At 37.2% G+C, this 17,512-nt stretch overlaps 1 protein-coding gene across 19 annotated transcripts in view; it reads right to left on the reverse strand.

The window, feature by feature from the left end:
* The window catches only part of EYA4 (EYA transcriptional coactivator and phosphatase 4), a 160,524-nt gene that overhangs the window by 87,777 nt on the left and 55,235 nt on the right, over window positions 1–17,512 (reverse strand). The window contains exon 1 of one of the 19 annotated variants that reach the window (XM_075414038.1): window positions 7,138–7,183. The exons of the other annotated variants lie outside the window; for them this stretch is intronic. The gene's annotated coding sequence lies outside the window, so the exon portion shown is untranslated. Of the gene's footprint in view, window positions 1–7,137; window positions 7,184–17,512 lie in introns of those variants that run through there. 19 annotated transcript variants of the gene reach the window in all.

The following is a 17,512-nucleotide window of genomic DNA, read 5'->3' on the forward strand; positions in this document are numbered from 1 at the left end:
ACCTAATTTAATATAAGTATTGCTCTGTGCTAAGGTTAAAGGAGATCAGCCCCCCAAAACGTGCCTTACTCTTGGTCAACAATCTCCAGTTTCTTAGCTCGACTAAGAGTTCACTCCCACATGCTGGGTCAGCCTTGAGGAAGAAACATGTACAACACCACCTGTTTCACTGTCCTCTCTGCCTTGGAGGAGCATACTCATCAGCTGCATTCTTCACCCCAGAGCTAAAGGCACTTTAAAGACAAGGACTGTGGTTTTGAACTATATTCAAAAAGTTGAGCAAATGTCATTTAGTGGGAAAAAAAGGCAGATCTAAGGTGTTCACAATACCCTGACTTGATGTGAGCTTTGTACTAATTACTTTTCAAGCACCAAAGTCTTCATAAAAGTCTAGCCCATTTAATAATGAATGAATACCTGACTCATATCACAGTCTGACAGAATAGGATGGAATAGTTTGGGTACATTGAAGGCACTGTATGTGGATTCAGCTACACGACAACTGGGTTTATTGACGATCCAAAGAAAGTTCCTAAGTTAAGACTTGAACTATTCAAGACAACATGGTAGACACAAGCTTTTCCAAGTGTAACCACTCATTCACCAGTACCATTTTTGCTCTTGCTCAGCTACACTTTGGGCCAAGTTTTCTTCACTGATGGTCTTATCTCAAGCAGATACAGCTAATAGCTCTGTGAGCCAGATGTAATGGTAGGAGGTCAGTGTATTACCTGTGGCATCTGACAGCATAATCCATGCTGTGTGACCAGTCCAGCACATGTATGTCATATAGAATCAGAAGAAATGCTGATCCTTGTAGATGTCCTTCAGAAAATGAGGAAAACTAGTGCTGTACTGCAGTTTTTCATTACAATTTTTAGCATGTATCTACTAAGAAGAACTCAACTCACTTCTGTGTCTTCTGGATTCATCTCCATCTCTCAGGAGAGACGACCATTTTTAGTAGACAGTGTCATATGTGACACAGAGTACCAAAAAGATGAGAAAATGTAACTCACCGTTACTTACAGATCAAAAAAGATCATTTGACTTTGTTATTAAAGAAATTCAGTTCCACTTCCTGACCCGAATTCAGACTGCACGTGCTCTAAAATGTCCATTTCAATTAAATGATCTTGCAACTGGCCATTGGGTAGTTTTGCTGTAATGGTGCTCAGGAAAGGGGAGGCTTTACTGTAGCTGCAGGCAAGGATCACTCCAGACCATTGGCTTCTTCAGCTCCAGTTGAACTCCAGCGCATTTGAGACAAAAAAGCAAAATTCCTGTTCTAAATGTTCTCAGGACAATTTTGCCCATTCTGACAAAAACAATCACCAATTTTTGATTATGAGCAGTTGTTCACTGCTCTCCTTCACAATACTGAAAGGCAGGAGTACCTCCATGTTGAGCACATGTACTGAGATGTTGGAATGACTAACTGCAGTAACCGCAGAAAATGACCCTGTCCCACCTAGGCTGCCATGGGCTTCCACTGGTGCCTTCACCTCACTGCCACAGCAGAGAGGGTAACGGCAGCAGCTAACTGAGGCTATGTCGTACTCAGTCCTTTAGCAAAAGGCATTCCCTGAGCTTGAGTTGTCAAGGTTGGGACAAGCCTACAAAAATTAAAGCTTAAGTCTAAACAGCAACATAGTGGTTAGGCCCATTATCTTCAGTGAAATGATTCAGAACAAAGAAGGTATGTGAATATGCTTTTGTAGGAAGGGGGTCTCAATTAATGCCAGAAAGCAACAGGTGGACGGAGCAAGAAGACAGGTTGTAGGGAGGACGAACAAGGTAACATGAGCAGGTAATATGAACACGATTTTAGCTCAGCACCTGCCTACCCATTATCAGCTGGCAGAGTTCTGTAGGCATTGGGGAAGATGGGAATTAGATGCAGACCATGTTCAAACAGTATTAAAATAAAACAAAACTTAAAAAAAACACCACCAAAAACAATAAACCCTATTCTGCTATTCTGTGGCAGTTTTTCTCCTACTGGTAGATGAAAGATATTCAGCCATAAATATCTAATTTTTCAACAGATAATATATGTGGAATCTGAACATGAACAAATAATTTGGTCTATGAAAATACTCCAAGTTGAAGTCATCAGCTAATTGTACAAAACTGGTATGTTTTGTACAATGCACCAAAGCTATTCCAATTAAAACCACCTACTTAAAATGTATATAGATGACTACTTTACAAATTAAAAATGAAAGTGTGTTCAAAACTGAAAAAAATGGAAGTAGAAGGAGAAGGTAACAGGCAGTTGCACATCACATACACCTTAAAAATTACCAAATAAATCTCCTGTACATTTACAGTGAACAGCTGTCCCTTTTCTTCAGTTTCACACATTTCTGTTCTTCCTCATTATTGAAGCTAAATTGTTTAGTATTGTAGCAATAATTTCTGGCAGCTGTTGTAACATTAATAAACTACATCAGATTACCAAAAACATTGGCAATCTACTTCTATTAGAATAAGGATGCAAAAAATTCTTTATAGCTCAAACTACTTGCTGGTTGAAATAAAATAATCAGTTCTTTATGGCCCATATGTTGTCTAATTCGTGAAAAAAACATTTGTTAGAGGAAAGATAAAATGACACACAGTTTTGCAGTAAAAAATCTCACAAACAAGTGAATACAGTCTAAAGAGATATTCACATGCATTTGTATTGTCATGCAACCAAATTTAGGTTGTTCCTGGTTAGTTTAGTTTTCAGTGCCTCTAGAACACTAATAAAAGTGAAGAAAATGCTGTTAAGAAACAAGCCTTCTTTTTCAATGGTAGAAAAACAAAGAGTAATAATTTATCAAAGACAAACTACAGACAAAATAATTTCTAACAAGTACACAAGAAAATATAATACATGTAATGTTCACAGTTACTATATGCAAAACGCTATTTAGTATAAACTACTTTTTATATATATAATTTACCTTTAGTTATTCAAATAGTAAGAAACAGGTAAACTCCAGGAACACTTACAACACAATATTCATTACATATGCAATTAATATCATGGTGTTAAAATGTAATGCAGGAAAATTAATCATAAAAGGATAATTGATTAATTTTATCTATACCTAGGGATACAACATATGTTTGCTTGTATACTAGTAAAAACAAAAGCCACAATTAGAAATCACACTAAAAATATTCACCATTCTTTTTTTCATTTGCTTTACGCTATAGTTCTTAACACTAGCCAGAATAGCTGTCTTTACAATATAAAGTATGTGAAGAACTCTCAAACCATGATCTAATAATATATTTTTCATTATTAGTCAATGGGGACAACATCAGAGGTAGCATAGGTCTTAATATGCCACAAGACAGAACCACTTGATAGATCATATTTCAGCTCACATGTAAGTCACTTTTGCCTCTTTTTTCAGGTTCACAAATTTGACTGGTTTATACCAGCATACTACTTTAGCACATCAAAATAATTTTTCAGATTTTTCATTAATACTGAAGTACTGAAATAGATGATTTAAAAATATTTAAAAGCATATTTTACTTTTTAAAATGTTCCATAAACAAAATAATTGAACTAGCTTACCAGAAGCAATTGATTAACTAGTTGTGGGGTTTTATTCACATTCGTACCATTTTGTTTATATTTGCAGTCCTCCAGTAAATTCTTTAACCAACAGGCAATTACTTGGAATAAGGAGTTCTTCCAATTTATTTTGGATGGTTTTATACACACATCTCAAGCATTAAATTAAAAACCTATTTAGTTTAGGAAAATATAACAACCAAGATTCTCTAAACTCTGAAAGCATTCAAAACAAAAATAAAGAGAGACAGCTTCATAGTGAAGGATGAATTTCATCTACCAAGGTCAACAGTCAGAAATAACAATAAAGCATACTGCAACCCATCTGCAGTACTTTCTCCCACAGCCTTTCCAGGCATATTCGGTGGAAAGACTGCACGCGTTCTTCCCCCTTTCAGACAAACAAGCAAGTGTCCTTTGTCTCTGGCTTTAACATGCCAAGTCTCCCGCATCTTTTGACCCCCCACCCCCCTTCTCTCCTGTCTCCCCAACCTGATCCTGGAATGCTTTGGCCACGAGGTTAAGAAAGATTCCCCCATTTATCACAACCTGCCAAGCACAACAGGGTCACAGTCCCAGCCCCAGTCCTGCCGCTTAACTAATCCAGCCTCGGCACAGGCATGAAACTTCAAAGATTTCTTGCCACAGGCAAAAAATTAGTCCTTATTTGCTTTAAAATCCAAGTATCAATCAAGTTAAACTGTGCTTCAGTGGAGCTAACATTTTGAATGTTCAGAGCAACATGTACATTTGGTTCTTAGCTGTGACTCTAATTGAATGCAGAGCTCACCTGGAGTAGCACTACAAATACTTTAAGTACAGCAAAAATCTAATAATGAGATAATTTATTTTATCCAGGAGAAAGCTCTTGATAGAAACAACTGTTCAAACATGCACATAAACACACAGGAATATGTTTATGTGCATGTGTGCAAATAAATATATATAATACATACAGAATCTGCTTATGTGAAAGCAACTCAGATCTATTTCACCCTCCAAAGGTTTTATTATCAGTTATACCAGATGATCAGTCACAGCTATATAATTGAAAAGCTCAGTTAACGACTTTAAAGTAGTCCTGAAAAGAGTTTTGAAGAACAATTACAGAATTACTATGAGAACACACAGAGAACTTTGCTTCAATATTTATGAAGCAAATCTTCAATTAACTGTGGCTAAAATAATATCTAAATTCTATTCTGGGATACTGCCTACCACTTTCTGTACAATCCAATGCAAACAATAAAATAATAATGCTTTTAAAATCAATCCAGGGTCGTCAATATATAGTTTTAATTTCATCCTTTTGGGGCTAAAATGGGATTAATTTTAAAATTTGCTTTTAAAAAATCATCACTTTTTCTTCACATCTTTACTTATAATTTAATACTGTTTAATCATGTATTAATTCAGGGCAATGATTAAATAGTGCATAGACTAGAGAAATAAACCACACGGATCTTATATTTCCTGATAAGCTATTACAAAAATGCATATTTTTTATTTTTTCCATCAGTATAATTGAAAATAGAGTTCATAAAACAAAATATAAAAAGTAAATAAGTAGCATATTAATTAGAGCATTAAATTCTACAAACAGCTCACATACCTTTTATACACAAATGCAATACAACCATGCTCTCTTTTTATTTAAAAATACTGAAGTGAAATATGAAGTTAACATTTTAATCCTTTGTAAATAACATTTACTAAATAAACTTTACTACTAAAATTTTAAAACTTAATAAAGTGCTACATATTTCCTATATTCTCCCAAAGAAAATGTAACTTCAATAAAATTTATGTACAGCTACTTGCAAAGAAAACACAGAAAACAAAAGAATAAAAAGAAACAAAAGCAAGCGAATGAGACAGCTAGTATGCAGTGTGGTTTTGCACTTGCTTCACCTATTTTACAGTATACTCAAGACATGCTACCAAACCACAATCCGTTTAAGTCTAGAAAATGACCGACTTCTAATTTCTGTAACTGATGAAATAGCTTTCCTGTATGCACACTCTAACATGTGTATACATGCTTGCATGATCACACAAACATACATATATTTCCCCAAAGCCAAATTCAAGTTCTTTTGCTTAATATTATCCACTTTCACATAAGGTTGATGTTACTTGATTCACTGTCCCATTTAAGAAGCTATACTAAGCACTTTAATAAATCTAAAATTATCTTGGAAAAATGCTTTGGCAAGAACTATATTTTTAATTCAGCAATTTAAAATATTACTTGCTTGGTATACCTTTTTTGAATTCACATCTGATTTACTGTAGAAGAAATTATAATGGCACAAAAGGTAGTGAGACAGCTAAATGCTGTTTAGCTGAAATGTATTTCAGAAAATAGTGAACAGTCCAAGAAAAGAATACTGTAACTGAATCCTGCTGCTTGCTGCTCACCAGAATGCAGGCACAAAATCGAAGAACTTACTGGCTGTAATAATTTATCATACCTTTCTTCCAAACAGGTTCCCTACACATCACAGTCCCCTACAGCAGCAAATGGCTGTTTACAGATGAACCGGACTGGGTTGCTCTTTCTTCCCTGGGACTTTGCTTGCTGCACGAGGATAATACAACAGTACTCGCAGAGCAAACCCCTCCTGCGTTTCCCTGAATGAAACGGACATTTAAGAAGCAGCAGTCATTATGCCAGCTCCCACCGTGGCCCTCTGAACGCAGCACGGCAGCGGCACTGCTGCACTCGCCTGCTACACCGATCCCAAGGAAAGCATCCAAACACAACAGCGGCGCACATGCACAGACTCCCTGCAGAAGTAAGGTTTTAATCAGATTTTATTCTCAAAGAACAGCCTGTGCAACTGCAAAATGTATTGAAAAGTTTGAAACACATTCACAATGAAGTAAAACTCCAATGCAAACTCTCACTGCCAACAGACAAGATAACATTGCAGAGAGAGTTACAGCGAACTTTGAGGGCGCAGGGCTGATGCTTCAGTGGAATGACACTTCAGCACTCTTTGTTCCAAACTAATGTCTAATCAACTTAGAAATGGACTAAATGGACTCGAATGAAGTGTTAGTAAATTAAATTCACTTCATTTGTATCCCCGGTTTTTGTAGTTTAGGGCTAATTAATCTGAACTCAATTTACATCTAGACACCTGTCTCAGCACACTGGCCTTTAAGTGTCTCTTACAGTAATGTTATTGAATAACACACCAGTGAACCGCTCACAGATTTGACAAAATTGACATTCACAACATATTATAGAATGACACATTTTATTTCTTACAGCACTTAACAAGCAACCTCCCGTCTCAAGAAAAAGCTGCTCCTGAAAGACCGTGACGGATTCAGTCCTGTGACCTACCTAAACTCCTGTACTCTGGACCCACTATGAACAAATGTGTTGTTCCAAAATCAAGTCTGAAACTGCTACTACAGAAATGAAACCAAAATCTGCTTTTCAGAATAGAATCTGTCCGTGCAATTAATACCTCTTTATATTTCCCATTTTATCACTAAACAACATTTGCATCAATATCGCAAATTAAAATCCATCATAACCTTACCTCAGTTGTCTCTGAAGAACAGAAACGAACTCCCCAATGTGCAAAGTCAGTTTCCAGCACAAAAAAAAAAAAAAAAAAAAAGAGTATCTGTTACGTTCAGCACTAATCAGCTTCCACTGTACAGCAGCTAAGGTGTGCAGACAGATTTTCAGGACCAAAAAACTTTTGCGCCGGTCAGCTAGAATTATTTAAACTCAGAAACACTGAAGACACTTTGTTCTTCCTTGAGCTGTCACACCAAGCCTGGCACAGTCCAGTTACTTAAGTTAACTAAGGGGAGACCTGGATAGTAAACAAGCTTGGCTCTGTCCAATGGCTTTCCACACCCTTCTGTTTATAGTAAGATGACTTGCATTCAGAGGTCACCCCATCAACAGCTCCTGTCTTTCAGTGGGTGTCTAATGTGCTGCATTTATCCCAAAGCTCATTTAATGAAACCACCTTCCTGGTCCCTGCTTGCCTGCTGTCGCTATGACACATCTGCTCCTTATTGTGCAAAGTTCTATGAAGTGTTCAAACATACGAAAAAGATGTACCTGGGCATATATTCTGCAAGTAATAGGGGTACTTATAAGCGCCAACCTTGTCTCTGAATATTGACAAAATAAAGTGTTTCTGAAGATCGAAGAAAGAATTTTGCTAGTGACATTCATCTCATGAATAAAAGAAATTCAGGAAGAAGGAAGATGGATGCTGTTGTTTGATCTGGACTTTAAAACTTTTACAAATACTCCCCCAAAGGATAATGCATGTGCCTGTGCCAGGTAATATTTACCTGAATATGTTAACATGCTGGAAACAAGAGATGAGGAGTGTCCTCGAGCTCTGCTGCAAAATGACACAGAGCCAAGAAAAACAAGGGTCAAGTGCCAGGACCCCAAAGCAAACACCGAGTCAAGTCTGGGCTGAAAGAATACATGGAGTTGATGGATCTTACAAAACACAGTAAATGCATAGACTCCTAGCTCTCAGTTTTTACGCACGCAATGTGCTACTGGTTACAAGGGGTTTGCGATCTAGCTGGCAATTGTTATTTTCGTCATATGGCATTGCAAACCAAAAGGACAAAGCCCAACTTTACTTTTCCTTACCAGAAATTACTCATCACAACAGACATATCTAAATCAACGGTATCTTAAAAGGGGAACAAGAACACGATGTTTAGCATTTTTCTTCTGAAGTCCAAAGTCTCATAAAAATAAGAATTAAGAACCATTTCTCAATTTCTCCTGATAATTTTTTCCTCACTTAGCCATCGGGCAGCACTAGAAAGTTCAGACTTGTTTCACAGGGAGATGTGAAACTGAAGATGGCACTCTCTCCCCATGCAAACACAAACTTGACTGCTGCTCAGAAATGCTCTTTGAGTGAAAGTTACACCTGCAGCACATTTTCGGCACCAGCTTTTGTCACCACTACAGCATGGAAATGACAGCAGCTTGGCTCTGTTAAAGCTAATAAAACATGATTGATGAACTGGGCTAGAAAGCAATGTCAGTTCAGATTAGGATATTTGTGCCATCACTTGATGGGTCCCACACTTTATTGTTAGAAGGGACTGTCAGGATTGTACGGGCCACTAATAAATGCATCCATCCAGGTTCCCTGATGCCTTTTTTTGGTACTTGAACCTATTTATGCAGCTTAAGTACAAGTTTTTTCAAATGAAATTTTGCTTAATTTTTATAAAATACACGTGCTTAGGAATATAATACACTTCCTTAAACAGGTGCCTGTGAGCTGCTATTATCTCATGCACTGAAATCCAAGTAATCCTTATTTTACTCCATTATGTGGCATAATAAAGGCCCACCTCTTTGACAATGAAAACCCACTGGAGCATACATAAAGTACTGGGGAGAGCATAATCAGCTTTCACGTGTTGTTTTTGACATCAGCATTGGGCATAACCTCATTCTTAACTGCTGAAACAACTAACGCATCAGGTGTGGAAGGCCGCTAACGCAAGATTGCTTGCAAGCAATTGTGTTTTTCATCACCAAAAAAAGTGAGACAAAGGAAAGAGCCATCATGAAAAGCGCTGCCAAGGGAAGACTGAACGCCACGGGACGTACATGAACAGTGAGCTCTAAGGCTCAAATCCTTAGGCACTGCTCAATGAACTGCAGCGAGTCTTCACAGTAGCAGATGAGGAACAAGATTTGCCTCTTCTTTTACCAGGCATCAGGCAGAGGAAAACCAGCCTGGTTTTAGACTCCACAAGCAGTGAAGGAGCACGCCATCACCCCCTTTGCATAAGTCCATACACAGGAGGTCTTCACTCAGCAGCTCCAAACCAGAGCAGACTCATTTGCCACCCCCTGCCACCACTTCACCTCTGTCCTCCTGTCTTCTGCTGTAGACTAACATGTCTCTGCTCACAAGAATGCAAGGACCAAAGAACGACCATCAGCCTTCCTCCTTCTCCCAGTAAAACAAGACAGTTTTATCATTTCTCAGGCCTGAATATCTGGAGGCAAAGTACACTCCTGTACACTTTTAAAAGTGTTTATCACATAGCTGTGATAAAAAAAATTCTACAGCATAATTCTATGCACACAGCAGTGGTGTAAAGAGATGATCAGAAAAAATTATTACATTTACAGGATGAGCTCCTTTCTCAGGCTGACAGGGGAAACCACTGTCCCAGCATCCCTGTGACTGATGAACTGCCCTGTTTGCAAATTGAGACTACCAAGGAGGAGGTGTTTTCTATGGACACATAAATCCAAAGTTTCTTCATGCCCTTTATTTACACCACCTTCCTAAGGGTGCAGATGTGACAGAAAGGGAAGTAGCAGACATTAGCGAATAAGAATTGTACTCATTTGAGAAAAAATGAAATAATGAAATGTTAAATACTGTGAATCTCTCAGTTCTGCAACCAAAAGTGTTTGGTTTAGGGCTGCAGTAGTGAAAATTACTTCAGATACAGTTTTTCCTGTTCTACGGTTTGCGTTACATGGTGTTGTTCACCGTTTGCCTGCAATACAAAGAATATCAAACCAAAAAGAAAAGCTTACCAGCATGCCTTTACATTTTAAGTAATGTCACAAACTAACAAACTGTGCAGGACCACATAAGCTACAGTTACTCTTATATCCACAGTTTTGCAGACTAATAAACATAATAGTGGAGCTATGAAAGATTTCTCTACCTTTTATTTCTGTTTCCTCCAGGTGGAGAGACTGGAGAGAAGGAAAATGCTCTATTTATGTAAGTGGTGATCTCTTTTTAAGGTACTAATGGGAACATATGCTTCCCTTGAATGCATTTTTGCAGTTAACATTTTCTTACTGTTCCTTCAGATTTCATCATATGACATGAAGTGCTTCTCAAGGTAAATTAGAGGGAAGAACACACAGTAGCAGCAGATTCTTTTCCTGTCTAGCAACCTTCTCTAACACATTCTGAGGGCCACCACAACCACTCCACATTTTGAGTCAATAGGGGTTTTCAAGCAATATGGTGATAAAACTGACAAGAAAGAGTGGAAGAAGTGGAGACACTTTTTGAGAAGGGGCTAGCTGTGAGATTTTGGATTGGTCAAGAGTTTCATAACCGGAGATCAAACTCAACGCCAAATAAATATTTTAGTGGACTCTGATCTTGCATTCAAAGAGAGTTTGAAGGCGCTTTGATCTAGGGGACTGCGTCAGCCCCCGACTCTCCCCACTGTGGGGCCTCTTGGCGTTTCCCTGGCTGTCTGGCTGGCTCTGGCAGGTCACGGCAGGCCCTGGGGTGTCAACCTTTATCCGTACAATGGATAACAGTGTAATGGTGCCTCCAACCAACCCAGCTGTGTCAAAAAACTCACTCACTCAACTGCTTTTACCTTTTTTGGTTAGTTTGTCTTTTTAGTTACCAAACTGTCAGAAAGAATAAATTCCCAGATCTGAACTGCTGTGCTTTTTCAAGAAATTTAAATTAAATTTAAATTTACAACCCCCTCTAAAATGGCTTTGGTGTCTTGTATTTTTTGGTTTATTTGCTCTGAGTTTATATGTGGCAATCCCATAGACCTTATGGGAAGACAAACTATCGTTTGAATTTCACTTCATGAGTGCCTCCTACCTACTCCACGGCTTGTCTGTAGAACCAAGGGAGTGAGGCAAATAAAATCATTACTATTATAACACTTCTATCAATATGTGATGCTGTATTTATTAGACTCCCAGCCACCACTAATACTGTGTTATGTTCTGCCTGGGCATTCACCAGCATGCAGCTCCTTAGAGCAAGGTCTGTGGTTTCATCGCTGTCCCATCACCCTCCTGCTCCTTGTTCCCTTCAACCTTGCAGAGAGACACTTCTTGGATACAGCGAACAACGACAACAAAACAGTGGATGACAGTTGAGTTTCAGGACACACACTTTTTTCATTACTGAAACCGCTACCAAAACTTAAATATCGTGTGATTAAATCTCAAAAGAAACCCCTGAGAAACAGATGGAAGCCAACTAAAATCTGAGTTCAAAGAAAAAAACGGACATTTGAGTATATCAGATTTTCAAACAGTGATAGTGAAAAAAGTTTATAAACATAAATAAGAATTTTACATTGTAAACATAAATTAATAACAGCAACAAACTACACATATTTACAAATCACTTTCCTGAAAGAGCTTTAAAGCATCACTTTTTTTTTTAAGTTTTGAGATCTTCTTAATTTGCCTTATGTTTTCTAAGCACTTGCATTTTCCAGTTTATTTCTGCAGTCTTACATGTAAGTCTGTAAAATGCAAGTATACATCTTCGTGCCTTTAACCTGAAATATTTAGCCTTTAACTTGAAACATTAATACCATAAACACAATAAAATCATCCTAACTGGCAACACAGTATTTTGTGCCTCAACATCTCCATCTCGATATCTTCCACCGGTTTCTTTAACCTTTTTTCCAAAAAGTACTTATTTACATCTCATTTGCACCTGCCATTTAAAGTGTTTCTGATATTAATTCTGATTTAAAACAAAGAAGTAAATAAAATCCTGAACTTTTCAAAATGCATGTCAAGTTCAAGGTACAAACTTTGTGAAAAGAGTTTTCATATAATTTCCCCTAAAGGGAAGTTGTCATGTATCATCTTATCTTTCGAAGACATTCAAGGTAATAATAATTTATAAAAGCTCCTGCTAATTATTACATGGTTTTATTACCACATTTTCTAGTGCTCCAGTCAAGATGAGTAATGCATCAGTGATCTGTGTCGGGCACAAATATGATCTCAACACTGAAAGTTTAAAATCTAGATTTCCTTATGGCTCTGGAGATTCAAGTCTAGCATAATCTTCCAGATTTATTTTATGACCAAATAAAAAATGTATTTACATCAGTACAGGAGAGAATTACAGTTATATGAAAGTTGGGAAGGCGCTTTAAATTTTTGAAACAGACCTTGTAAGCTGCAAGGGATATAAGAGGTCGAACTGTTTTGTGTTTTTGACTTGAACTTCTCATCCGCAGACCACATTTTCAATCATTTTAACCATTACACATTCAAAGACACTCTGAAAGAGCGTTTAAGTATCTGACTGCTCTTAGCCAAGCATCCAGTCTAAGAAAACAAAATGCTGTCCATTTATATCTGTCATTTTTTCAGACAGATACGATGTTTTCACTGCTTGTACTGAGCATTTGTTTCGGCTTTCATTCTGCTTCTGTGACAGGACCGGCTCTCCTCCCTCTTCCTCCCTCCCTCAGTACGCACGTGGCTAATTCATTGTACATACTCAGAAATGATGGTTTGAGGAATGGCATGATAGATTTTTCATATAAAACTAGGGCTCTTTCCTTGCTTTAACTTACTGTTTACTTTGAAAGCCGACTGGCACCTCCATAATTACCACGGACCTCCTCATCAGCAAGCTAGAGCAATATCCAGCCCGAGACAAACTGAAGCAGGGATTCCTCAGCTGTGGTATGCAAACAACTTCAAGGCAGTACTTTTGTGCCGGGGCAGGCAAAAGCAGGATCAGCAGCAACAGATCTTGACCTTTCATGGCACAGTGCTAGGACTCACACTGTTTATTTGTGCCTGGAGCAAAGCCTAGCGTGGTAGGGGAAGTGCTTTTTGCATGCAGGAAAAGATGGTGTTTAGGTTCTGACTTGGAAGACATAGGAATTAGGGAACGGCTGACTCACCCTGAAAAAGATCATCCATACATGACTCTTTCCTAGCAAATAATCTCTTTTAGGCTTCCACTTTAAGGGATTAACAAAATCAGCAGTTTAACTGAGGTCACCTCCCTTACTACGACTGATATGTAAGTATGTAAGAAAAATTCCGCTGTCCTTTTTTTAAAATATAAAATTTCAATGCAACATGATAAATTTTATACATGCATTAAAAATAAACTGGTACAAATAAGAAATGAGAAAAGAAAAAAGAAATGCCTGTACCGTAATTCCCTTAAACAAAACTAAAAAAAGCTCTGGTTGTGAGTGAATGAAGCTTATCTTTCATAACTTTAGGGAAACAAGCCACTTCATACAGAAATGGTTTTCACTGTATAAAAATCTTGAAAGGGAGCCTTACGTAAAAAGCAATGTCATACGTGAGTTACAGTGAAAATTCTTGGACTTCTCCATGTCTGGTTATGCACATTTCAGGGAGATACCTAGTTTACGTGGGCCACTTAACTTCACCTTTCCTGGAAACAGATACCCTCAGATAATTACGAGACAGTGTCCTACCAACGTCCTTTAACATTTTGGACAAAAGATAAATGAATACTTTTTTTTGGTACAAAGTTTTTGTAGCTCTTTCTGTACAACTTCATTTACACAATGTGTCACCAATGTGTTTGGTTAATGAATTAATTTGATTAATCCATACTCTGAAAGTACTGCTGAGCCATACTAACTATTGATCTCCCAATCTTTTCGTCTAAAGACACTGACAGCTGGTTAACAAAAAAAGCAAGTTTCACACAGAAATGAACATATTTTAGCCAGCTTTGCCCCGAACTTACAGATGACATTGTAACCGTTAGGCAAGTTAGTATTCCACATTTATTAAGTGCGTATCTTTACTAAAATAATTTCTTAGAAACATAGTTCTAAAAATATTTTACCATACCTAGTTAATCAATTTCTTACATGCTTTCTTGATTTGGGTAAGCTCTCTGCACTTTTTTTCATAATGCTTCTAAAAAGCTTATATCACACATGATGCTGATAAATTTGTTCCTTTGAACGTATATGTTCTTCTACCCATCAAAGGATGACTTGCATGGAAGTTTCCATATTTCCCTTTGTTTGTGTTGACAGCTTTACCAGTGGGAATTATAAAGAATTTCACAGCCTGGCAAAAGGAGGAAGTGACATCTCTATATCACTGAATTAATCCAGCTTTCAGCAGCTCAGTCCTTTTTCTGTTGTGCTACACTATAGGCTTTTATTTCTTTTTCCTCCAGTGACAGCTTACTGCTTAACTAAAATACAATCCTCCTTCTTTGTAATTTTATTAAATCCACCCGTTGCTTTAAGCTATTGCATCCTGAAGCCTAAGTTAAGTTTATAGTCCTCTGCAACACAGAAAAACATAGGGGCATATTCTGTTCTCTAGAGGCGTTCATCAATTTTCTGTGGAATGCACCACAATAATCAAGAGCAGAATGTGGGTTTCGGCTTCCACAGACAGTTTCACCAAAATACCACTTTATTAAACTGATCACTTACTAAACTCTGTAAGCTTTTCAAATGTGCAAAATAAATACATTAAAATTCTACATTGCTTCATATGCATGAATCCTTCAGTATTTTTCAAACATGCAGATTTATAATTGGAAATACAAAGATATTAATGTCTGCTTATGGCAACGCTCTCCTTTACTGCAGTGTAACCTAAAACTATCCATGACATAGTAGCAAAATTTAGCCCTTGATGTAGTTTTTTACCTAGTATTTCTATGTATAAGAAAGTTTAATTCACTGCATCCAGTTTTCTTCTCATCACACTTGCAATTCTGCTACAGTCAATGGGGTTGCACTGTCATAAGTGAGAGCAAAATTTGGTTCAGGATACAGATTTCAACATCAACCCATTCAAAAATATAGTATTTCAGAGGTTTTACCTCAGCTTCAAAGGTGTATCATCTTACAAGTGACCAGTGCTTGGAGAGCAAACATCCTCCATCATCACAACCAATTTCTCTGCATCAGCACAAGCATTTGGAAGAATCATTTAATTTACATCACGATCTCCATTTCTGGACACAAGGACAGAAATACAGATATGTTGCTTTTACATCCTGTTTAGATCTGCATATATAAATGAAGAATAAGATATCACAAATCATAGTATTTTGTAAAATGAAGTTTTAATAAAATTAGGTTTGTCACTGTCATGAGACATTAAAGTGCTTCAAAATGGGTAATAAAAAAAGCAATCATTTTAAAAGCCTACAGTGAAGTTTTTTTCTTGTATAATTATAAATTTTTTTTCCTAAACCAGACCTCCAAAAATTTACATTATGGCCTAAACGGGGAACTTTGTATTGTGCTTCTCCAACTTGGCTTTTGATAATTTCCAGCAATCAAACAGTACCTTTTCAAGACTGAGAATAAAATGTAGAAGTCCTAATGCTTTTTCTGTGGAGAAAGAAATGAACTGAAATACACACAAAATGAAAGAATTTGGAGTAAACCTGGCAACTTTTGCAGGTGAACAGAATTTCTGTCTGAACTGGGAACCAAGCAGCATATCCTGATGTAATACAGACAAAAAAAAACATTAATGGCATTTCCTTATAGTAAGCCAAAGTGATTCTTCTCAGCTTTGAAGGTAATATAGCAATTCTGGTCATTAGCGCAGATAAACTTTCCTTATTAGACAGACGCAACTGTATTTTGGTAATTTTTAGACTACAAGAAAACGTGTTTTGGAGATATACATTTAAGCAAATTATTTCTTTCAAAATATCGGTTTCTATGCCAATAAGAATATTCAACATAATCTATTAAAAAGCATACGCATGTGCTTATTTCTTCACATGTAAATTGTTTCACTGGCTTTAAAAAGTGTTTAATTCACAGTGTGAGTTAGGCATACGTGTAAATCACCACACAAATGCAACCTGAATTGAAAAAGTGTTGATAAGTTTCTGCCAGGGATTTCAAGTCTATTCTCCTTTCCAGATTTGTAATACTTCATTGTTTTCAACAAAAAAGGCATCACACTGTAATATGTGCAATTAGAAATGAGACTTACTCCTTATATACATTCCTAGAGATTTCCAAACACCTTGAGATATTACTAAAAAAATTCCATCGTGCATGAAAATATTACTTCAGAGTTTTGAAACAATTCAAGCACACATATATTAATTTAAAATGAATCCACTTTAAATATCTTCAGTTTTAGCAAGAGTTCAAGGGAATATTACAAAATACTAAGGAATGTTTTAAATACCTTGAGGTGCACAGCAGAGGGAGGAAATAAGCAAGTTGGTACCTAAAATATCTAGCTAAAATAAAACACAACTATTTCACTACGAGAAAAATGGTATCATATATTCAGAGTGCATGGCATTACTGACCGACAAAGCCATGTATGCAAGGTTTATACTGATTTGGCCCAGAACTGTCACATCTACACAGAGGCAGGGCCCAACCCCAACTCATACCCCATACTATACGTAACTGCAGTTCTGCTTTCTGTCCCTGTTGTGAGCGCACAAGTGCTGTATTGAAAGCACTGAGGAATAAAAGTAAGTTTCAAACAACCTCCAAAGTGTATTTTAAAAAATGAAATAAAGGCCTGGCTGTGCCTGCACAGAAGGGCAGGACAGAAAGAGACACAGTCACAAGAGAAGTCCTTCTGACAAGAGTGCCTGTTTGAGAGGGGAGCAGGGACAACTGGCAGTAGAAGAGGGAATCAGGTGTTTTTTCACCAGTGAGTTCTTTGCTCCAGAGCTAGCCGAGAGCTCAGTTTAGAAGATATCGACCACGGTATCTCTGACTCCAGTCTCTATTACGAATTAGATTACCAGATTAGATCTCTGGGTTATACAGGACACAATGACATATTTATGAAAGTGGATGTTACTGGTGGTTTTTAAAGCAGATACAAGAGTCACTCCACTGTCCAGTGAAGTTATAGAACAACCTGCCAGGACAAGGAGTTCAGTCTTACCTCTATACTATATGGATTTGTTGGTGTGTGAAACACAAATATTTCTATCTGACCAAAGCAAAACTACTTAATATTTGTGGATGGTCTTATTTTTCAGGAAATAATTTCAGTCACACAGTCATCCATGTTCTCTAGTGGCAATGAATTCCAAATCTTTATTATGTGTTGGTAGAAAAATATTCCTTTTATAAGTTTGAAATATATTTCGGTTTCTCTTAATACTCCCTAAATTGCAG

The sequence above is a fragment of the Opisthocomus hoazin genome, chromosome 2, assembly GCF_030867145.1.
Source record: "Opisthocomus hoazin isolate bOpiHoa1 chromosome 2, bOpiHoa1.hap1, whole genome shotgun sequence".
NCBI classification, from domain to species: domain Eukaryota; kingdom Metazoa; phylum Chordata; class Aves; order Opisthocomiformes; family Opisthocomidae; genus Opisthocomus; species Opisthocomus hoazin.